The following is a 24,298-nucleotide window of genomic DNA, read 5'->3' as shown; positions in this document are numbered from 1 at the left end:
TGAGTTTTGCTTTGCTAAATATGCTCCGTGGGTTACAAAATTTATTCAAGTAAAGACTACATTGATCATACAGACTTTTTTTTTTTTCTTAAGAAATCAGGGCTTTTTAGAATAACCTGATGGATTCAAGACAAATGGGAATTGTAATGCACTTTTGTTGAAAAATATTTAAAACTGCAGAGGAAGACCCTTCATACATTTAAGTAGGATAAATAATGAGTTTGGGTTCTACTAAAAAAATAGTTTATGAAGGGATTTTTACAGTTGATGATCAAGAATGCTACTGATTATACTCAGCTGAAAATTTCTTGTCCTATTTGGCTTTCAGTGCTTCAGTTTACAAATTCTTACTTTTAGAATTCCTATAAATAATGCTGATAGAGTTTTATTATGCTTATGGTTCTATAAATGCTTTAGTTTTATAACCTGGGAGCACAGGACTAACGGAGAAAGGCAGAGAGCTTTTGCTGGAAAACTATTGTCTAATGAAGATGAAAAGATAAAGAAGTAGAACATGTATGTTTGAAAAACATTAAGAGCATGGGACTACGTTTTTACACTCACAATGGGATGTATTTTGCTATATACATAAAAATATAGTTTTCTTAATGAGGACATCCATTAGTGGAGTAATTTCAGGTATTTATTTAAAAACTGAAGTCATTCAGTGAATTACACAACTGTGTTCAGTGTATAGTATCCTGAAATTAGTACTAAGTTACGTATTTAGAATTTCATGTCTCTTAAGCCATATTTTTAACACTATCCTGGCAGAAGTTGCCCTCTATACAGGTATTATTTTGGAGGTACTATTAGTATAGAGAAAACTTTTAGAGTAATTGGTTGGTATGGTTCATTAATTATAAAAGTTAAGGCACAATTTAGTAATAGTAAAGTGAGGACACAAACCCAACACTCTCTAACCCCCAAGTCATGTTCTTAAACACTGTATTACACTGACATAAATTATATGGTCTGATTGGTTGTTTAGCTGAGCTGTGTCAGAGTAAATCTGCGTTTACTTTAATTTCTCCACAAATAAAGCCAAAAGTAAAAAATAAAATTATCAACCAGTCTAAATATGCAGATTGTTGTTCAAGATTCTTTTCTTTTTTAAATCTTTGCCTTTATTTTTGGGGAAACTTTAAAATTACTAAGGTCAGTGTGGCTTTTTAAGTTCTTAATACTAACTTCACTGGTTTCAATAAATTTAAAAAGTCATGTTTATGTAATATATAAATGAATAAAAAGCCTAGAAATATCTTTTATTATATAGTGAGTACGTTTCATTTGGTCTCTTGAATGTTACACATGTACCAGTTTGCTTTATGGGCAAAATGAAGAGTACCTTTACATTTTGTAAGCATGGGTTCCTTCTGCAGCACATAATCAGAGGAGAGAGTTAGGTCATCACTGGAAAAACAGTGTGTGTTTTGTCCTTTATTTGTAGTCCATTACAGACAGACCCAGGTTGCTCTCGTTTTTCCCTCTTTGTTTTACCATGTAGTTTTTAGGGCATTCAGCTGCCTTTGTCTTTGCACTGGTCTACTTTCAAATTGGTGTGTCAGCTCTACTCTCTTTTTACACTGTTTCTTCTCTCTAATGTCCCTTTCTCATCAGCTTTTCTCTTTCATTTTCTTTCTGCTCTTACTGTTGCTCCTTTATTCATATACTGCTCTTTGATTAATACCCCAAACTCAACTATATTTTAATTCAGTGGCTTCTTTTCTACTTACTGTGCTCTCCCTCATGCTGCTTTCTGCCACTTCATTTCCTTTGTAGAAGTCTCAGCCTAGAGAATCGGGGACAGCAAACTTTAAGACCTATAGGCTAAATCCACACATCAGTAAATAAAGTTTTATTGTAACACAGTTATGACCATTTCTTTATGCATTGTTTATGGCTGCTTTAATGCCTCAGTGATAAGAATTGAGTAGTAGTTATAATAGAGACTATAGAAAGATGGTGGCATGAGAGGTGAGACAGAGGTTTCCTCCTAAAACTGCATATAATATGAAAATATAATTAATACAACTAATCCTAAAAGAGCAACTGGAAAGAGGACTGTGCCAGACTGCATACACCTAGAGAAAAGAATAAACTTCATGAACATGGTAAAGTACCAAAGCCATGGCCCCAGTGGGACCCAAGCCCTTCCCCCACCCTAGCTCACTGGCAGGAGGAAGAGAAACGGAGTGGGGATGGACTGGAGGCCTGGAACTGCTGAATACCTAACTCCAGAGATCTGCTCTGGGAGCACAGACCTACATTTCATGGTGCTTACTTGGTACTCTCGTGACTAGGGGGTTGGAAAGCTAAGACAGGCAGAATTCCTGGAGAGACTGAGATTCCAGCCGCTTGTGATCCATATATCTGACTGCTCTGGGACAAAAGAAAGGCGGGCAGTCTGAGAGACTTCCTAACAAGGAAGCGCTTAGCCAGAGGGCTCCTAAAGGGACAAGGATTACACAGAGCTTACTGCTGAGGAGAAAGGACAGGTAGACAAAATTGTCCGGGTGCACTCTGCCCAGCAGGTTGGGAGCTTTCACAATCTTCAGGTGCTCCAGCTTCCTGGCTGGCTACACAGCTCCAAGGACCCCCTCTGTGATACGCAGCCTACTGCACCTTTCTCCCAGCCAGCCCCACCTGGCTCACAAAACAGCAAACCCTACCCTGGCATTATGCCAGCCAGAGGGAAGATCTGTCTACAGCAACTACAAGTGCAAAGCATAGAGGCTTATACCTCTGTGCTTGCCCACTGGTTCAGGCAGTGGAGATAGGCATAACAGCCAGGAGGCAGGAAACAGCTCCTTCCTCCCCCCAGGCACCAATACCACTCCCTTGCGACCCCCGACATTGCTTCAGGGGCTGAGCAGCTCCAGAGAGTAGAGCTTCTGGGCACTAGAGGGTGCCATAAACAAATATGAAATGCCAAAGGAACCTGGTTCAAAGTAATATTATTAATACAACTCCTGAGAAAGATTTAAATGACATCGACCTCATGAATCTTCCTGAAAGGGAGTTCAAAATAAAAATCATTAATATGCTCATGGAGGTACAGAAAGATATTCAAGAAATCAGGAATGAATTCAAGTCAAAGATCCAGTCGTTGAAGAGCACAATGGAGAGTATTAAAAGCAGATTAGATACAGTGGAGGAGACTATAAATGAAGTAGAAACTAGAGAAGAGGAATACAAAGAAGCTGAGACACAGAGAGAAAAAAGGGTCTCCAAGAATGAAAAAATTGAGAGAACTCTATGACCAATCCAAATGGAACAATAGTTGCATTATAGGGGCACCAGAAGAAGAAGAGAGAGAAAAATGGATAGAAAGTGTCTTTGAGGAGGTGATTGCTGAAAACTTCCCCAGTCTGGGGAAGGAGATAGTCTCTCAGGCCATGGAGGTGCACAGATCTCCCAACATAAGGGACCCAAGGAAGACAACACCAAGACATACAGTAATTAAAATGGCAAAGATCAAGGATAAGGACAGATGTTAAAAGCAGCCAGAGAGAGAAATAATATCACATACAAAGGAAAGCCCATCAGGCTAACATCAGACTTCTCAGCAGAAACATTACAGACCAGAAGGGAGTGGCATGATCTATTTAATCCAGTGAAGCAGAAAGGACTTGAACCAAGATTACTTAATCTGACAGGATTATCATTTAAATTTGAAGGAGGAATTAAACAATTTCCAGATAAGCAAAAGCTGAGAGAATTTACCTCCCACAAACCATCTCTACAGTGTATTTTGGAGGGACTGCTATAGATGGAAGTGTTCCTAAGGTTTAATAGCTGTTACCAGAGATAATAAAACCACAGTAAAGAAAGTAGAACAGCTAATTACTAAGCAAATGCAAAATTAAATTAACCATCCCCAAAGTCAATCAAGGGATAGACAAAGAGTACAGAATATGATACTGAATATATAAAGAATGGAGGAGGAAGAAAAAGGAGGAGAAAAAAAAAAAGAACCTTTAGATTGTGTTTTTAATAGCATATTAAGTGAGTTAAGTTAGACTCTTACTTAGATAGGAAGGAAGTTAACCCTGAACCTTTGGTAACCACGAATCTAAAGCCTGCAATGGCAGTAAGTACATACCTATCGATAATCACCCTAAATGTAAATGGACTGAATGCACCAATCAAAAAGACATAGAGTCACTGAATGGATAAAAAATCAAGACCCATCTATATGCTGCCTACAAGAGACTCACTTTAAACCCAGAGACATACACAGACTAAAAGTGAAGGGATAGAAAAATATATTTCATGCAATTAATTGATAGAAAAAAGCAAGAGTTGCAGTACTTGTATCAGACAAAATAGACCTTAAAATAAAGTCACAAGAGACAAAGAAGGACATTACATAATGATAAAAGGGTCAATCCAACAAGAAGATATAACCATTATAAATATCTATGTGCCCAACACAGGAACACCTACATATGTGAAACAAATACTAACTGAATTAAAAGGGGAAATAGAATGCAACGCATTCATTCTAGGAGACTTCAACACTCCACTCACTCTGAAGGACAGATCAACCAGACAGAATGTAAGTAAGGACACAGAGGCACTGAACAACACATTAGAACAGATGGAGCTAACAGACATCTACAGAACTCTACACCCAAAATCAGAATACACATTCTTCTCAAGTGCACATGGAGCATTTTCAAGAATAGATCATATATTAGGCCACAAAAAGAGCCTCAGTAAATTCAAAAAGATTGAAATTTTACCAACCATTTTCTCAGACCACAAAGATATGAAACTAGAAATAAATTACACAAAGAAAACAAAAAATCCCATAAACACGTGGAGGCTTCACAACATACTCCTAAATAACCAATGGATCAATGACAAAATAAAAACAGATCAAGCAATATATGGAGACAAATGACAACAATAATTCAACACCACAAAATCTGTGGGACACAGCAAAGGCCATTCTAAGAGGCAAGCATATTGCAATACAGGCCTACCTCAGGTAAGAAGAACAATCCCATTTGAACAGTTTAAACTCACAATTAAACTAGAAAAAGAACAACAATTGAGGCCCAAAGTCAGTAGAGGGAGGGACATAATAAAGATTAGAGCAGAAATGAATAAAATTGAGAAAAATAAAGCACTAGAAAGATTCAATGAAAGCACGAGCTGGTTCTTTGAGAAAATAAACAAAATAGATAAACCCCTAGCCAGACTTATCAAGAAAAAAAGAGAGTCTACTCACATAAACAGAATCAGAAATGAGAAAGGAAAAATCTCTATGGACACCACAGAAATACAAAGAATTATTAGAGAATACTATGAAAAATTATATGGTAACAAACTGGATAACCTAGAAGAAACGGACAACTTTCTAGAAAAATACAACCTTCCAAGGTTGACCCAGAAAGAAATAGAAAATCTGAACAGACCAATTACCAGCAATGAAATTGAACTGGTAATCAAAAACCAACCTAAGAACAAAATGCCTGGACCAGGTGGCTTCACTGTTGAATTTTTTTTTTAAAGGGGAAAAATCAAATACATGTTTCCTTAGTTTCAAAGTATTGATAAATATATACTTTACTAGTATTTAAAGAATCCATACTACATACTTTGTAAATATCCTATGAAATTCCAGTACAATCAGCAAATAGAAAGGATTTTATTGTCAATAAGCCAATGAAACTTAGTTTTCTTATTTTTCCAGCTTATGTGGTAGTTAGCCTTCCTGTAGTCTCTTTACCTGGAGAAAGGATCAGATATGAGCAAGAGTATTGTGTATAATTCTACATGTATGTCTAAGAAGAATGTCTTGGAATTTTCTAGATTTTCTACAGAAGAGACAATGCTCTATGTTATGTGTTTATAATTTTAATACAGAAGTAAATGAATGATCAACACTATTCAAAATATTTTTTAATACACCCTCATGGATTGATATTTATGCCTCAACCACTATGAAACTCAGACTGTTACTAAAAAGAACTTTTCCCTCTTTCTTTACACTGAATTTAGGTTCTTGTAGGTCTTTCATAATTTCTTCTTTGAGATCAGATGGTGCTGTTTTACTAAAGTTGCAGGTTTCTGTCAAAAAATCCCATAGCAGGTCTCCATTTTCATTTCCATCAATAAAAGTCAGATATGTCCATTGTGGATAGAAGGTTGTAACATTCATACTTAACTCTGACTTTTCCAGCATCTGAGTGAGGTCAGATGTTACATACTGGCAGAGGTCATCCCATGGCAAGCGGGATCCATACTTTCTCCGTCGCTTGTCCCATCCACTGGTTCCTGATACAAGAATAATGAGAATCTTAGCATGAGTAGCTAAGAGACTATGGAAGAATTTCAGGGTAGCTGGGATATCTTTTACATAATACAGCATTTGAATCATGAATAAAGTCCCACTTATGAACTTCTTTTTTCTCCATCATTCTATTTTGATATTCAGATGATGTCTCCTTATGCGAAGCAAACTTTATGTTCTCGAGATTTGATGTCTTGGATGCAAGCTCTTTGTACTTGGTGATTTGTTCAGCACTTGGTTCCATGACTTCATTGTTGATATGAGCTCCTGGGTATTGAGCTTGCACTTTAGAGAGGATTTGAAGATTAATTTCACCTGCACCTCCACCAACACTTAGAATCTTAATTTCTAATTTTGTATTTCCAATCCTTGCTATTACATCTGGCAGCTGGTTGTCCATGAATTCCTGCATGCACTGGTGCTCCGTGGAATTGTCGAGAAACCTCCGAAAATATTCAATATATCTGCTGTCATCAGAAAACAAGCTCCTCATGGAAGATGCCATATTTGGTTTTCTGAGGGAAAAGAGGGAGGGAAGGCAGGCTTAACTTCCTCCTCACCACTGAATTTTATCAAACATTTAGTGAAGATGTAATATCCATCCTCCTTAAAGTTTTTCAAAGAGTAGCAGAAAAGAGAATACTTCCAAACTCATTCTATGAGGCCAGCATCACTCTAATACCAAAACCAGGCTAAGACACCACAAAAAAAGAAAATTACAGACCAATATCTCTGATGAACATAGATGCAAAAATACTCAACAAAATATTAGCAAACTGAATTCAAAAATACATCAAAAAGATCATCCATCCATCATGATCAAGTAGGATTTATTCCAGGGATGCAGCGATGGTACAACATTTGAAAATCCATCAACATCATCCATTACATCAACAAAAAGAAGGACAAAAACCACATGATCATCTCCATAGATACTGAAAAAGCATTGGACAAAATTCAACATCCATTCATGATAAAAACTCAACAAAATGGGTATAGAGGGCAAGTACCTCAACATAATAAAGGCCATATATGATAAACCCACAGCCAGCATTATACTTAACAGCGAGAAGCTGAAAGCTTTTCCTTTAAGATTGGGAAAAGACAAGGATGCCTACTCTACCCACTTCTATTCAGCATAGTACTGGAGGTCCTAGCCACAGCAGTCAGACAACACAAAGAAATAAAAGGCATCCAGATTGGCAAAGAAGAAGTTAAACTGTCCCTGTTTGCAGATGACATGATATTGTACATAAAAAACCCTAAAGATGACAGCCTCTTCAACAGCTGGTGTTGGCAAAACTGGACAGCTACATGTAAGAGAATGAAACTGGATCATTGTCTAACACCATACACAAAATTAAATTTGAAATGGATCAAAGACCTGAATGTAAGTCATGAAACCATAAAACTCTTAGAAAAAAACATAGACAAAAATCTCTTGGACATAAACATGAGTGACTTCATGAACATATCTCCCCGGGCAAGGTAAACAAAAGCAAAAATGAACAAGTGGGACTACGTCAAACTGAAAAGCTTCTGTACAACAAAGGACACCATCAATAAAACAAACAGGCATCCAACAGTATGGGAGAATATATTCATACATGACAGATCTGAGAAAGGGTTGACATCCAAAATATATAAAGAGCTCATGCACCTCAACAAACAAAAAGCAAATAATCCAATCAAAAAATGGTCAGAGTTGCTGAACAATTATCCAAAGAAGAAATTCAGATGGCCAACAGACACATGAAAAGATGCTCCACATCACTAATCATCAGGGAAATGCAAATTAAAAAGCACAAGGAGATGGCGAGCATCGAAAAGACTAAGAACAACAAATGCTGGCGAGGATGCGGAGAAAGGGGGACCCTCCTACACTGCTGGTGGGAATGTAAGCTAATTCAACCATTGTGGAGAGCAATATGGAGGTTCCTCAACAAACTAAAAACAGAATTATCATTTGCCCCAGGAATCCCACTCCTTGGAGTTTACCCAAAGAATACAAGTTCTCAGATTTAAAAAGACACATGCACCCCTATGTTTATCACAGCACTTTTTACAGTAGCAACCTAAGGGTCCATCAGTAGATGAGTGGATAAAGAAGAAGTGCTGCGTATACACAATGGAATACTGTTCAGCCATAAGAAAGAAAGAAATCCTACCATTTGGAGCAACATGGATGGAGCTTTAAGATACTATGCTCAGTGAAATTAGCCAGGCAGAGAAAGACAAGTGCCAAATGATTTCCCTCATTTGTGGAGTATAACAATGAAGGAAAACTGAAGGAACAAAATAGCAGCAGACTCAGCGACTCCATGGAGGAATTAGTGGTTACCAAAGGGGAGGGGTGTTGGAGGGCAGGTATGGAGCGAGGGAGAAGGGGATTGAGGAGTATTAGGTTTAGTACACATGGTGTGGGGGATCATGGGGCTAACAGTGTAGCACAGAAAAGGCAAATAGTGAACCTGTGGCATCTTACTACACTGATGGACAGTGACTGCGTTAGGGTATGGGTGGGGACTTGATAATATGGGTAAATGTAGTAACCACGTTTTTTCATGTGAAATCCTCATAAGGTATGTGTATATCAATAATAGCTTAATGAAAAATTTTTTTTAAATTAAAATATTTAAAAAAAGAAAATTTACTGTCTGGCCCTTTACAGAAAAAGTTTGCTTGGGGCTGATGAAAAATATACACCGTATTGGCCTTGGTCAGGTAACACAGAACATCTCTAAACTCATGCTTTGACTCTTAATACTGTGTAATTTCATCTAAGTCCTTGTAACCATTCGAATTCGATTAAGTCTGAAGAATTTTTTTTTTTTACCAGCTCCTTTGTCACAATAAGTGATATATTAGGAGATGGGTTAAATGGGTTATCTCCATCCTCTAATCATCTGCCCCTTAATCCACCTACAAATTTATCTTCCTCCTTGCCATCATTATTCTCTTCCCTTTAGTTTTAGTTGAGGTGATGTTCTCATTTTCTGTTTAATCCCAACTTCTCCATTCATGCCCTTGACTCTGTGTTTCTACCATTCCTGGGTTCTTGCTCTTTCATATCACCTCTCTGTTTCCAGACTCTTTAGCCTCTTCCTCTCTATTTATTCTTTCCTTTAGCCTGAAAACCTGTTCAAGTTCCTTTCATCCTTAAAAAGCATCCCTTTTTATCCTTAATTTTTCTAGTTACTTTTCCTGTCTTTTTTCCTTTCTTATCCAAACTTCTTACCTTTCATTTTCTACTGACTCTTCATCCCATTGTAATCTGCCTTTTATGCTTAGATACTTCTGCAGCTTCTAGTAATCTGTAATTGCTAGGTCCTTTGGACTCTGTGTTTGACACTTGATTTCACCCTCCTTCAGAAGCTACTCTTCTGTTGTTCATGTATTTTATTTTTACTCTCCTGCTTCATTCTTGGGCTTCATTTCTGTCACCCTGCCTTTAAATGTGTTTGTATTCTAAGTTTCTTTGCCCACTGCTCTTAACTGCATTTCAGTTGGTTACACAGTCATGATTTCAGCAGCTACATATAAACGTCATCTCTTTGATCTCTGTGTCATTCTTATTCCATGTTGTATTATAATTATATGTTTCTATCTCTCTCCCTTATACCTTGAGCTCTTCGTGTGTGGATACTGTATTTATTATCCTCAGAGCCTAATATTTTTGCACATAGTAGGGGCACAACATAAGTGTCTTTTGAATGAATGAAATTAGGGCCTTCACATACTTTTAAAGAAGCACAATTTCATGTAAAGAGTGAGAACGCTGTAAATTGTCTTACATTTACAGCCAGCCAACTGATACTTAACTGAGCTCCAGAATGTGTTCGTTGTTGTGCTTGTTGCTATGGACAGTACAGAGAAATTCAACACTTAATCTGTTTTGGGTCCCTTTTTTTTTTTTTCCGGTAAAACTTAATTTTTTTAAAAATTTTATTTTGATATCATTAATCTACAATTACATCAAGGACATTATGGCTCCCCCTTCACCAAGTCGTCCCCCCCACATCCCCGTTCACAGTCACTGTCCATCAACATAGTAAGATGCTGTAAAATCACTACTTCTCTGTGTTGCACAGCCCTCCCCGTGCCCCCCCCCCCCACACTATACATGCTAATCGTAATGCCTGTTTTGGGTCCTTTTTGAGAACTCTGTGAAACTGTTACCCTCACCCTAGAAAAAACACAGACTTTTACATTTAATTCCATGGTATTTTCCCTAGGGAATTCATATACTTCATGTTAAGAAGCTCTGCTCTAAGCATTTTCAGAGTTTGAAATACCAAAGCATGTGAAAGAATTGAAGAAAACGTAATGTTGAAATGGTGGCATTGACTTCCAGAGGGATTTCAGAGGCATTAAGAATTGTAAAAATTGTGGTAGTTAGTTGGAGGAAGTTTGGGTGTGAGTGTGAGATTAGAGAGCAGTGAGAAATAAAATCATACCGATTAGTTTTTTCTTGTATTGGACTGTTGTGTTCCCATGTGATTGTCCTATAGATCTGATAGGGCAAGGTCCTGTGAGCAACAGAGCTCTCTTCTGAAGGGCATGACATTGGAATGCCATATCAGTCATCAGGAAAAGGCAGATTCAGAGCAGGATATGGCCTGGGAAGCCTTGGCTTCTGAAGAGTCTACAAATCCAGCTTCATTCATGGGTGGTGCTCTAGTAGGGCAGGCCAGCTACAGCCTTGCTGCTGATGGGCACACTCTTGGTGCTAGGAGTGTAGTAGGCTCTGTACATGGACATAAGTGCTACGAGAGACAGGCAGTTGAAAAGCTGGACAAATGATCAGGATTGACAGCCTGCCCTTTGGGCAGAAGGGAGAGTAGGTGGGCAGATGGAGTGACAGGTAGGTGGTCTTGTGCCTGGGGGCTGTCCAGGTAGCTGAGCAGGAAATCCCTCTAAGGGGCAGGGTTTGCCTTAAGCATGTGGACTTTGGGAGTAGCTTTTCTAGTAAGCTAGCTCTAAATAACTCCATGTTCTAATACTCCTCTGTAAAAACTGAACCATTAGAGAATTTATTGCATCAGCTTTGCAGTGGACTAGCAAGAGAAGGATATGAGTCCAGCCATGCTGGTGCCAGGTAGTAAATGGAGACCAGCCTTTACTGAGACTGGTGTGGAGATGGCACAGAGATTGAGATTTTAAAAAAAATAGGTATAGTGGAACAGATGATAGAAACTATAATAGTTTCAGGTACACAATAGGAAAGTATTGCATGTTTATTAAACTACAGTCTTCCATTTATTAAAATTTTATTTATATATTTTTAGAGCATATAGAAATTCTATGCTATATTCTTCATGTGTATGCCAAGGTCAGTGCAATGACTTTATTAAAAACATTTAAAAAAACACGTTAGCATAAAAATAGAATTTCATTTAGACAATAAAAATATTGTTTAGTACTAATAAGAGTAGGGTGATCTGATTCATGGTATCTGGAAACTATAGAAGTCTATTTATTAACACCATTGATCAGATGGGATAACTGAAAATAACATACAGTAGGAACAGAACTTAAAGTGTATAGAAATAAACACTGTATTAGATAGAAATAAGCTGAAGACTAAAAATACTACTGAAAGACATAAAAGTAGATTTGACTACCTGAAAAAACATGTGCCATACATTGAATGGAAATACTTAACACTGTAAAGTTGTTGGTTCTCTCTTCAAGGTAGTCACTAAAGATAATATCTCTTTTTGTAGAAACTGACAAAATGATTCTTAATACTCAAAAAGAGTATGGATTAGCAGAAGAATTTTGGAAATATTTTTCTGCAAGAGTCATGAAGGGAGAACTTGTCCTACCAAACATTAAAAGGTATTAGAATTAAAACATAGTTGCCATAGTTTAAAGAGAGTACTTAAAAAAAAACTGTACAGAAATTTGAGAGCAAATACATAAATTTATATTATTTTGAGATGGGAAAGGACTTTCTGAAGCAAAAATTCATAAAGTAAAATATTCAAATATTTGATTATAAAAAAATTAAAGGCTTCTATGTGTCCAAAAGTACCACATATTTTAGAAGACATGCTACAAACTAGGAAAAACAGAATAAAAACTTTTACAACTGGCCAGTGAACATATGGAAAGAGAGTCCACCTCACTAGTAGTAAAAAAAAAAATGTAGTTTCAAAGCAGTGGAATATAATTTTTTCATCTGTCAGCTTGCTGACTGCTAAAAGTGAGAAAGATTAATACTACCTGGTGATAGGGAGTCAGAAAACAGCTTACACTCTGCTAAATGTGGCTGTTTAAGTAAAAACAAGTAGCATTCTAAGAACTCAGTAGTATTTCAGATGAGGCCAGGACATTTTCAGGTAAACAGTTCACTTGGTAATATTGTGTAATGCTAATATACGCAGTAACTGTCTGGTTTTAGTTTTATTTTCTCTTGCTCTGCATTGTCTTAGTGGAGTCTTACGAATAACACATATATTAAAACAGTGCAGTGAAGGAATGTGGATAAATTGTCTCCATTTTCATTTCTTTTCCATGTGATTATAAATAGAAATTGATTGCTTTTTTACCCAGATCAGTGCTGGCAAAGAGTTTCAAGTGAATACGTGCTCTTGAATTTATTACGTGTTCTTGTAATTTATACTAGAAAAGAACACTCTAAACCTGTGAAGTGTTTTATATATTTGCTAATAAAACAGGTGTTTGTACAGCTGTAAGAATAGGAATTAATTTCATTTACTAACTTTTTCTTAACCTGTTTCCAAACACTTCTGCTGTAGGTTTGAGATTAAGCTGCTATAAAAAGACTACTGTATTGGCTAATTCTATTGGCAGTTAAATTTCCAAATTCTGTTTTTTGTTTCCCAAACATTTCTGAATTTACTTTTCTTTAACCCTAAATTTTTTAAAAAGTCACTCAATTTTCCCTTTTCCTTTCTCTCTTTTTAACTTTTGAGATAAAAAACTTAAAAAAAATGGCTTTTATAAAAAAGTGCTTGAACAGGTTAGACCTGTTTCATTCTTTCTTACAGCACAGACTAAAGGGTCCTCCCTGCCTTCCCCCTAGAAATGGGGTTCTGAACCAGGAGCCTAATGGAGAAGCTGAAAAATCAATGTTCATTTCCTGATACCACCCCACAACCCCACAAAGTATACCATTTTACTGGTGTTTTTGTTAGAATTTCTTTGGATTTTTTTTGGAGATAATGTGGGAATTAGAAATCTAACGTTCTTTGGAGTCTATCACCTTTAAAAAATATAACAAGCCTCAGAATGTGGGCTTCTGTCTTCTATTGTTTTTGTGTTATACTTACCTGGCTTTGCCATAGAATTTGGTGTGCATTTGATCCTGTGGAGTCTTGACTACTGATCTTCGTTAGATCTTTCAAAGGAGTCTGGCTTGTGGATTTAGTTTAACTAATTTAGGTTTTAAGGACTTCTCAAATGTTAAATTATAGTACCTTTTGACAAAAATTACATGATCATCTCCATAGATGCTGAAAAATTCAACATCTATTCATAGTAAAAACTCTCAACAAAATGGGTATAGAGGGCAAGTACCTCAACATAATAAAGGTCATATATGACAAACCCACAGCCAACATCATACTTAACAGTGAAAACCTGAAAGCTTTTCCTCTAAGATCAGGAACAACATAAGAATGCCCACTCTCCCCACTTTTATTCAACTGGAGTTCTTAGCCACAGAAGTCAGACAACACAAAGAAATAAAAGGAATCCAGATTGGTAAGGAAGAAGTTAAACTGTCACTGTTTGCAGATGACCTGATATTGTACGTAAAAACCCTGAAGAATCCGCCCCAAAACTACTAGAACTAATAACTGAATTCAGCAAAGTTGCAGGATACAAAATCAACACACAGAAATCTGTTGCATTCCTGTATACTAACGATGAACTACCAGAAAGAAAAATCAGGAAAACAATTCCATTCACAATTGCAACAAAAAGAATAAAATACCTAGGAATAAACGTAACCAAGGAGGTGAAAGACCTATACCCTGAAAACTAAAAGAGACTCATGAGAGAAATTAAAGAAGATACCAATAAATGGAAGTACATCCTGTGCTCATGGATAGGAAGAATTAATATTGTCAAAATGGCCATCCTGCCTAAAGCAATCTACAGATTCAATGCAGTCCCTATCAAAATACCAATGACATTCTTCAAAGAACTAGAACAAGTAGTTATAAAATTCATATCAAACAACAAAAGATCCCAAATAGCCAAAGCAATCCTGAGAAGGAAGAAAAAAACTGGGGGAATTATTGCTCCCCAACTTCAAGCTCTTCTACAAAGCCACAGTAATCAAGATAATTTGGTACGGGCACAAGAACAGACCCATAGATCAATGGAACAGAATTGAGAGCCCAGATATAAACCCAAGCATATATTATCAATTAATACATGATAAAAGAGCCATGGATATACAGTGGGGAAATGATAGCCTTTTTAATAACTCGTGATGGCAAAACTGAACAACTACATGTAAGAGAATGAAACTGGATTACCGTCTAACTCCATTCACAAAAGTAAACTCAAAATGGATCAAAGACCTGAATATAAGTCATGAAACCATAAAACTCTTAGAAGAAAACAGGCACAAATCTCTTGAATATAAACATCAGCAACTTTTTCCTGAACACATCTCCTCGGGCAAGGGAAACAAAAGCACAAATGAACAAATGGGACTACATCAAACTAAAAAGCTTCTGTACAGCAAAGGACACCATCAGTAGAACAAAAAGGCATCCTACAGTATGGGAGAATATATTCGTAAAAACTATATACCCAACAAGGGGTTAACATCCAAACTATATAAAGAACTCACATGTCTCAACACCCAGAAAGCAAATAACCCAATGAAAAAATGGGCAGAGGAACTGAACAGACACTTCTCCAATGAAGAAATTCTGATGGCCAACAGGCACATGAAAAGAGGCTCCACATCGCTAATCATCAGGGAAATGCAAATTAAAACCACAATGAGATATCACCTCACACCAGTTAGGATGGCCAACATCAAAAAGACAAGGAACAACAAATGCTGGCAAGGATGCAGAGAAAGGGGAACCCTCCTACACTGCTGGTGGAATGTAAGCTAGTTCAACCATTGTGGAAAGCAGTATGGAGGTTCCTCAAAAAACTAAAAATGGAAATACTATTTGATCTGGGAATCCAGTCCTAGGAATTCCACTCCTAGGAATTTACCTGAAGAAAACAAGGTCACAGATGCAAAGACATGCAGCACTATTTACAACAGCCAAGATACGGAAGCAACCTAAGGGTCTATCAGTAGATGAATGGATAAAGAAGATGTACATACACACAATGGAATATTATTCAGCCATAAGAAGAAAACAAATCCTACCATTTGCAACAACATGGATGGAGCTAGAGGGTATTATGCTTAGTGAAATAAGCCAGGTGGAGAAAGACAAGTACCAAATGATTTCACTCATATATGGAGTATAACAGCAAAGCAAAACTGAAGGAACAAAACAGCAGCAGACTCCCAGACTCTAAGAAGGGTCTAGCGGTTATCAAAGGGAAGGGGTTGGGAAGGGTGGTGCAGAGAGAGGGAGAAGAGGTTTAAGGGGGCAGCATTTTGATTAGCACATACAATATAGGTAGGTCATGGGGAAGGCAGTATAGCACAGAGAAGACAAGTAGTGACTCTGTAGCATGTTACTATCCTGATGGACAGTGACTGCAGTGAGGTGTGTGGGGTGATTTGATGATATGGGTGAATGTAGTAATCACAGTGTTACTCGTGTGAAACCTTCATAAGACTATATCAATGTTACCTTAATTAAAATTTTTTGAAAAGGGATTCACACTTAAAAAAAATGTTTTGCCTAAAGTTTTAACTAGAAAACCTAATTTTGTACTTCTCACAGAGTAGGGAAAATAAGAACTACTGCTTTTTTTTTTTTTTTGAGAGGGCATCTCATATTTATTGATCAAATGGTTGTTAACAACAATAAAATTCTGTATAGGGGAGTCAATGCTCAATGCACAATCATTAATCCACCTCCAGCCTAATTCTTGTCAGTCTCCAGTCTTCTGAAGCATAACGAACAAGTTCTTACATGGTGAACAAGTTCTTACATAGTGAATAAGTTCTTACATGGTGAACAGTACAAGGGCAGTCATCACAAAAACTTTTGGTTTTGATGACTCATTATGAACTATAAACAATCAGGTCAAATATGAATATTTGTTTGATTTTTATACTTGATTTATATGTGAATCCCACATTTCTCCCTTTATTATTATTATTTTTAATAAAATGGTGAAGTAGTAGGTAGATGCAAGATAAAGGTAGAAAACATAATTTAGTGTTGTAAGAGAGCAAATGTAGATGATCAGGTGTGTGCCTGTAGACTATGTGGTAATCCAAGCTAGACAAGGGCAATAATACCTCCATGGATGCAGAAGGTTTCTCTCAAAACGGGGGGTGAGGTTCTAAGCCTCACCTCTGTTGATCCCCAATTTCTCACCTGATGGCCCCCTGCCATTGTGCCTGTCTTAGGTTGTTCCTCCCTTGAGGAATCTTACCCGTCTCTGGCTAAACAGTCATCTTCCAGGGCCATACAGGGAAATGTAAAGTTGGTAAGTAAGAGAGAAGCCATATTGTTTGAAAAGGTTAGCTTTTTACTTCTTTGCAGATTTATGCCCTGTGGCTTCTATACCCAGCATTTGTCTTGAGGTATCTTTACCACTTGGAGGAATTATGATACTCGGTGAATTCGATATGAGGCATGAATTCTATTTAAGGGTTGTAATTAGGAAGGAAGAAGAAAAGCTATAGAGGTAGCAGACGGAAGAAAACATGGGAAGATTGATTATTTCTTTGACATATCTTCTTGTAGAGTAACTTAAGCATGTATAGGTTTTAAACTACTAATTAAGTTGCACACACGCATTAACATAATAGGAATACAGTTACATAACCAAAGCAGATCTATAATTACCAGCCATCTCCAGTGAAGCCAAGAAAACCAGTTAGGCACCCTAGGCATGTATGAAGATTTGTCTATGATATAATGGATATTGTCCAACTGTACTTGAACAGTCTGGGAGAAATCAGACAAATTAAAACAACCCATTCCTGGGAACTGTTCACATCCCATATGTTCTTTTAACAGTAGATAGTCTGTAGTTATAAGATTTTGGAGCGCTGCAACTTGCACTTCTCCTAATTCTTGGTTGAGTTCCAACAGTATAGATCCAGTCAAATTTGTTGTTTTACTGTATGCACAGGCCAGCTTAGATATCTCCTTCTTCATTCCAATGGCAAGTCCAGGAACTGGTGGGATGAATGCAGCTACAAGTGCAGCATCGCCTGGATCTTTGTTGAGGTTTTTTGATGATCATCTTCTGGTATGTCTCTTCCAGAGAGTGCTGATGTTGGAAGTTCTTCTTCATATCATATCTTAGTTCATTTTCTGGGTAGCCAAATTAGGCTTTGATCCTCTGTATAAACACAAACAGACCCTTTGCCCACACTTTGATATGCCCTTTATACCATTGTGTAGAACTCATTGGAGGTCACAACTCAGGAACTGCCTTTTTTTTTTTTTTTAAGAGAAAGGAATATTATCAGAAAAGTATACATCCATAGCCGATCATCTGACACCCTTTAAGTGATCAGAATTAAGGATATTTAAAGCATCCATTAATCGTTGATTTACAGTTAGTTTTATCCTATCAGGGAGTAATCCCCCTTCTCTTTGTTTTTTTTTATTTTCATTTATTTATTTATTTATTATTTTTTATTTTTGTTATCTTTAATCTACACTTAACATGAAGAATATTATGTTTACTAGGCTCTCCCCTATACCAGGTCCCCCCTATAAACCTCTTTACAGTCACTGTCCATCAGCATAGCAAAATGTTGTAGAATCACTACTTGTCTTCTCTGTCTTGTACAGCCCTCCCCTTTCTCCCACCCCCCCCATGCATGCTAATCTTAATACCCCTCTTCTTCTTCTCCCCCTTATCCCTCTCTGCCCACCCATCCTCCCCAGTCCCTTTCCCTTTGGTACCTGTTAGTCCATTCTTAGGTTCTGTGATTCTGCTGCTTTTTGTTCCTTCAGTTTTTCCTTTGTTCTTATACTCCACAGATGAGTGAAATCATTTGGTATTTCTCTTTCTCCGCTTGGCTTATTTCACTGAGCATAATACCCTCCAGGTCCATCCATGTTGCTGCAAATGGTAGGATTTGCCCTCTTCTTATGGCTGAGTAGTATTCCATTGTGTATATGTACCACATCTTCTTTATCCATTCATCTACCGATGGACATTTAGGTTGCTTCCAATTCTTGACTATTGTAAATAGTGCTGCTATAAACATAGGGGTGCATCTGTCTTTCTCAAACTTGATTGCTGCATTCTTAGGGTAAATTCCTAGGAGTGGAATTCCTGGGTCAAATGGTAAGTCTGTTTTGAGCATTTTGATGAACCTCCATACTGCTTTCCACAATGGTTGAACTAATTTACATTTCCACCAGCAGTGTAGGAGGGTTCCCCTTTCTCCACATCCTCGCCAACATTTTTTGTTGTTTGTCTTTTGGATGGCAGCCATCCTTACTGGTGTGAGGTGATACCTCATTGTAGTTTTAATTTGCATTTCTCTGATAATTAGTGATGTGGAGCATCTTTTCATGTGTCTGTTGGCCATCTGTATTTCTTTTTTGGAGAACTGTCTGTTCATTTTTTAATTGGATTATTTGATTTTTGTTTATTGAGGCGTGTGAGCTCTTTATATACTTTGGACGTCAAGCCTTTATCAGATCTGTCATTTACAAATATATTCTCCCATACTGTAGGGTTCCTTTTTGTTCTATTGATGGTGTCTTTTGCTGTACAGAAGCTTTTCAGCTTAATATAGTCCCACTTGTTCATTTTTGCTGTTGTTTTCCTTGCCCGGGGAGATATGTTCAAGAAGAGGTCACTCATGTTTATGTCTAAGAGGTTTTTGCCTATGGTTTTTTCCACGAGTTTAATGGTTTCATGACTTACATTCAGGTCTTTGATCCATTTTGAATTTACTTTTGTATATGGGGTTAGACAATGGTCCAGTTTCATTCTCCTACATGTAGCTGTCCAGTTTTGCCAGCACTATCTGTTGAAGAGACTGTCATCTCGCCATTGTATGTCCATGGCTCCTTTATCAAATATTAATTGACCATATATGTTTGGGTTAATGTCTGGATTCTCCAGTCTGTTCCATTGGTCTGTGGCTCTGTTCTTGTGCCAGTACCAAATTGTCTTGATTACTATGGCTTTATAGTAGAGCTTGAAGTTGGGGAGTGAGATCCCCCCTACTTTATTCTTCTTTCTCAGGATTGCTTTGGCTATTCGAGGTCTTTGGTGTTTCCATATAAATTTTTGAATTATTTGTTCCAGTTCATTGAAGAATGCTGTTGGTAATTTGATAGGGATTGCATCAAATCTGTATATTGCTTTGGGCAGGATGGCCATTTTGACGATATTGATTCTTCCTAGCCACGAGCATGGGATGAGTTTCCATTTATTAGTGTCCCCTTTAATTTCTCTTAAGAGTGTCTTGTAGTTTTCGGGGTATAGGTCTTTCACTTCCTTGGTTAGATTTATTCCTAGGTATTTTATTCTTTTTGATGCAATTGTTAATGGAATTGTTTTCCTGATTTCTCTTTCTATTGGTTCATTGTTAATGTATAGGAAAGCTACAGATTTCTGTGTGTTAGAACTACTGCTTTTTAATATTTAAGCAGTATATATTTTTCTCCCAGGGATTTTTTTAATCTTATTTTATCATAGTACTATAACATTGAATCATTCATTTTATATAGGAATAATATGAGATTTCTTCATTATTATATTTTGATACAAAAGGCACTGCCTGGATAGGGCTACTGGCTCCAAGCACTTCATTCAGACTTATAATCAGATACTGTAGCATCAAAAGCATTTGTATGGCTGTTTATTGTAGGATCCCTGTGCTTTCTGCACTTTCTCAATGGTGCATAGATTGAGCTGTCTATTCTGTTTCCTAGTCATTCCATAGAGCTCCAGAAGAAGGACAGAGACACAAATTAAATTTCAACCCATATTTTTAATGAAAACTGTACTCCAGTGTTTGCATTTCCATATCAGCTGTTTCTTTCCAGTCTTTGGTCAAAGTGTACATACCCTAGGTCAGATCACAGAAAGGAACAAAATAAAATGATTTGTTGGTTTGGTTTGATTGTAGCTAGAAAACCATAGAATCTGTTTTCTAATTTCTAATTTATTTTAACACGGCAGGTGATGTTTGGACTGAAACGAAACACTTCTAACATGATATACTCTCCTTTTCCTTGGAACTGCTTACTGCTTAGGAAAGAACTTTTTTAGGTGGCTTACTGTGTTAAAGCTCCTGGTTGCTGCTTTCCCTCTGCTGTGTTTTAGTCTTTTGAAGCTGACATCCTTTAGATCTCTTACCTAATTCCACTGTTGTGATAGCCTCCATCTCAGTTTTCTTGGTAAGACTCCTCATTTCTTCCTTGAGTAGTAAATTTGCTTTAACTTGCAGGACTCAGAAATGTTATATGGAGATCACAGTCAAAAAGTAACTGCTTACATTAGGATATATTGTTTTGTTGTCGGAGAACTGGGAATAATGACATATTCTTCACATTTGCAGAGAACCGGCAGGAAGAGAAGACTCCTCCCCACCTTTTTTTTTTCAATGCTGAATTTTGAAATTGTGTAGACTTCGTAAATGTGTTGCTGTGCTTTTGAGTGGATGCGGTCCATCCTTTTGAATATTTCTAAGTTAGCTCTTAAGTAATGCAATCTTTGTTCCCATATAACTAAATGCTGTCAAATCCCAAAAGTTATTCATGTGCACACTAAAATCTGATTAATGTAATTTTTCTCTTACAGGAATTTTGGCTTTGCAGTCTTGAACTTTTTCTGATTTTACCATTTGATTGTCATTTAAAAAGAGAAGAAATGACTAAAACCATAAGTTATCAGTGTGATTCAGTTTCTGGGACTGATAAACACTGTCTCTAACAAAGGTTGTGTTTATTACTATCTTAAGGCAATGTGAAGACTTTAGGTAGCTTTATTTCAAGTTAATATAAAGCACATGATTATGTAGGATTATGATCACTTTTGATACATTATTAGTCAAGTATGTATTTATGGATTGGGATGCAGGGTAGTATGCTTGACAGACAAAGCAGTCACATGTGTTATGACCATTGTTACTTGAAAGTCATCAAAATAAGTGCCAATTCAGGTGAAGGTTAAACAAAAACATAATTTGTGTTTCCCACTTTAAGCTTTCTTCCAATTGATAATTTGTATTATTTTGAACCATCAGAAAGTATGGTAGGCATGAAGTCTCAAATCCTGAAAACCAGAAAGATGATGCTTATGTATGTCAGTCTCTTGAGTCACATACCTCTGGTAAGATCAAAGAAGACAACATGGGATCCTGAAGTTTCCTAGAAAATGTATCTTTTGCCCTCTTAGGCCACAATTTTGCAAAGAAGCAAAGATTCTGTCTGTTGTGATACTGACATTTTTTTTTCCTTGCTGAATCACAAGACAACATTGTAGAAATAAAAGATTTCAAGCCCTGAAATAACCTCTAGCTTTTGAATTGCCTTTCAGTAAGGTAAATTTTCTTTATTTGGAACCACTCCTTACCTGAACTGTTGAAAGCAATATTGGGATTTTTTTGAAAAACAACTTTATTGAGATGTACTTCATATCCATTACAGCTCAACTTAAGTTGTATAATTCCCCCACCTTTTTTTAAAATTATATCACAGAATTGTGCACCTATTACTATAATCCATTGTACTTTTTTATTACCTCATAAGGAAGCCCATACTCTTCAGTAGTCACTCTCTAATTGCTTCCAACCTCCCCAGACCTGGGCAACTACTAACTTTCTATCTCTGTAGATTTGCCTGTTCTAGACATTGGCTGTTAATGGAATCATGCAATGTGTAACCTTTTGTGACAGGTTTGTTTTACTTAATGTATAATGTGTTTAGGGTTCACCCATGTAGTAACATATGTCAATACTTTTCATTGCTGGATAATATTCCATTGTGTTGGTATACTTCATTTTATTTGTCCATTTATTGGTTGATAGACATTTGGGTTGTTTCCACTTTTTGATTATTATGAATAATGTTCTGTGAACATAGATGTACAAATTTTTGTATCAGTCCTGTTGGGCATATAAGTAGGAGTGGAATTGCTGGTCATATGGTGACTGTTCAACCTTTTGAGAGAACTGCTAGGCTATTTCCCATATTGGCTGTGTCATTTTACAGTCCCACTAGCAGTGTATAAGGATTCCAGTTTTTTTATAACCTCACGAGCAGTTGTCATTGTCTGTCTTATTGTAGCCGTCCTAGGTGGGTGTAAGGTAATAATAGCTCATTGTTTTGATTTCCATTTCCCTAGTGATTAATGGTTATTCAGCTTTTCATATGCTTATCAGAAACTTATCATCTTCCTTGGAGAAATTTCTATTCAGATCCTTTACTCATGTTTTAATTGGTTGTCTTTTACTTACTGAATCATAAGAATTCTTTATAGATTCTGGATACCAGTCCTTCCCTTTTCAGATACATGGTTTGTAAATATTTTCTCCCCTTTTGTGGGTTGTCTGTTCTCTTTCGTAATGGTGTCCTTTGAAGCACGAAAGTTTTTCATTGGATGAAATCCCATTTATGTGTTCTTTTTTGTTTGTGCTTTTTGTGCCATATCTAAGAAAGTTGTTTGATCCAAGATGATGATGATTTATTCTTTTGTTTTAAGATGTTTATAGTTTTAGCTCTTATTTTTAGGTATATGATCCATTTTGAATTAATTTTTGCATAAACTGTGAGGTAGGGGTCCAGCATAATTGTTTTATATGTGGATATCAAGCTGTCCAAGCACAATCTGTTGAAAAGACTATTCTTTTCCCATTGAATTTTCTCGGCACTTTTGTTGAAATTCAGTTGACCATAAATACAAAGAATTATTTCTGGACTCAAAGATCTATTCTGTAGGTCTATATGTCCATCCTTATGCCAGTATTACACACTGTTTTTATTACTATACTTTGGTAATATGTTTTGAATTTGAGAAAGTTAGTACTCAGTGCGTTCTTTTTCACAATTGTTTTGCCTGTTCTGGGCCCCTTGCACTTCCTTCTGAATTTTAGGATCATATTGTCAATTTCTTCAAAGTGACAGCTGGGATTTTGATAGGGAGTGCATTAACTCTGTAGATCAATTTGTAGAGTAATGCCATCTTAACAATGCTAAATCTTCCAGTCCAAGAACATGATATGTCTTTCCATTTATTTAGGTCATCTTTAGTTTGTTACAGAAGTGTTTTGTGTTTTCAGGGTACAAGTTCTACATTTCTTTTGGTAGCTTGATTCCTATTTTATTCTTTTGGATGATATTATAAGTGGAATTTAAAATTTTTTAATTGAATTCAAATTTAATTTGAGTATAAAGACTGCAATACTGTTTTGCAGTCTTTATACTCAACTACTATAAATAAATCTTTCTTTTGACTCTTAGTAGGATAGGCAATGATCTTTGACCCCCTCAGAGTGAGAACACATTTGAGCATGTCTGCTCCGCCACCTCTTGCTGTCTCCACTGATAACCCAGTGCTGTTTATGCATGTCTGCTTTGGAATATTCCTTCTTTTAATAGCAAAACAACTTTGAGGGAGGTCACATTTTATGTGTTTCTTTTTAGTTTTGAAGTAATAGTTCTTAAGAAACAATTTCTGGAGGTAAAAGCAAAAAGTTTCCCTTCCTTTGAAGTAAATGATAAAGCAGAATAGTCATTCATTTTACTACAAAACTGGATACAAAATACCTGTTATGGATTGAATGTTAGTGGCTAAACTTAGCTGGATTCATTCTTTTAGCTCATGATAGTCCACTTCAGAAAAAGATTCACATTTTTCTCTTTTTTGGATTGAAACACA

General features: G+C 36.6%; 1 protein-coding gene and 1 pseudogene across 7 annotated transcripts in view; one reads left to right on the top strand and one right to left on the bottom strand.

The window, feature by feature from the left end:
- ATXN2 (ataxin 2) overlaps positions 1–24,298 on the top strand; it is a 148,059-nt gene that overhangs the window by 29,342 nt on the left and 94,419 nt on the right. The gene's annotated exons all lie outside the window — the stretch shown is intronic.
- Positions 7–6,809, bottom strand: LOC140846344 (histamine N-methyltransferase pseudogene; annotated as a pseudogene).

This window comes from Manis javanica, chromosome 15, assembly GCF_040802235.1.
Source record: "Manis javanica isolate MJ-LG chromosome 15, MJ_LKY, whole genome shotgun sequence".
NCBI lineage: Eukaryota > Metazoa > Chordata > Mammalia > Pholidota > Manidae > Manis > Manis javanica.
This window is presented reverse-complemented; position numbering and strand designations above follow the sequence as displayed.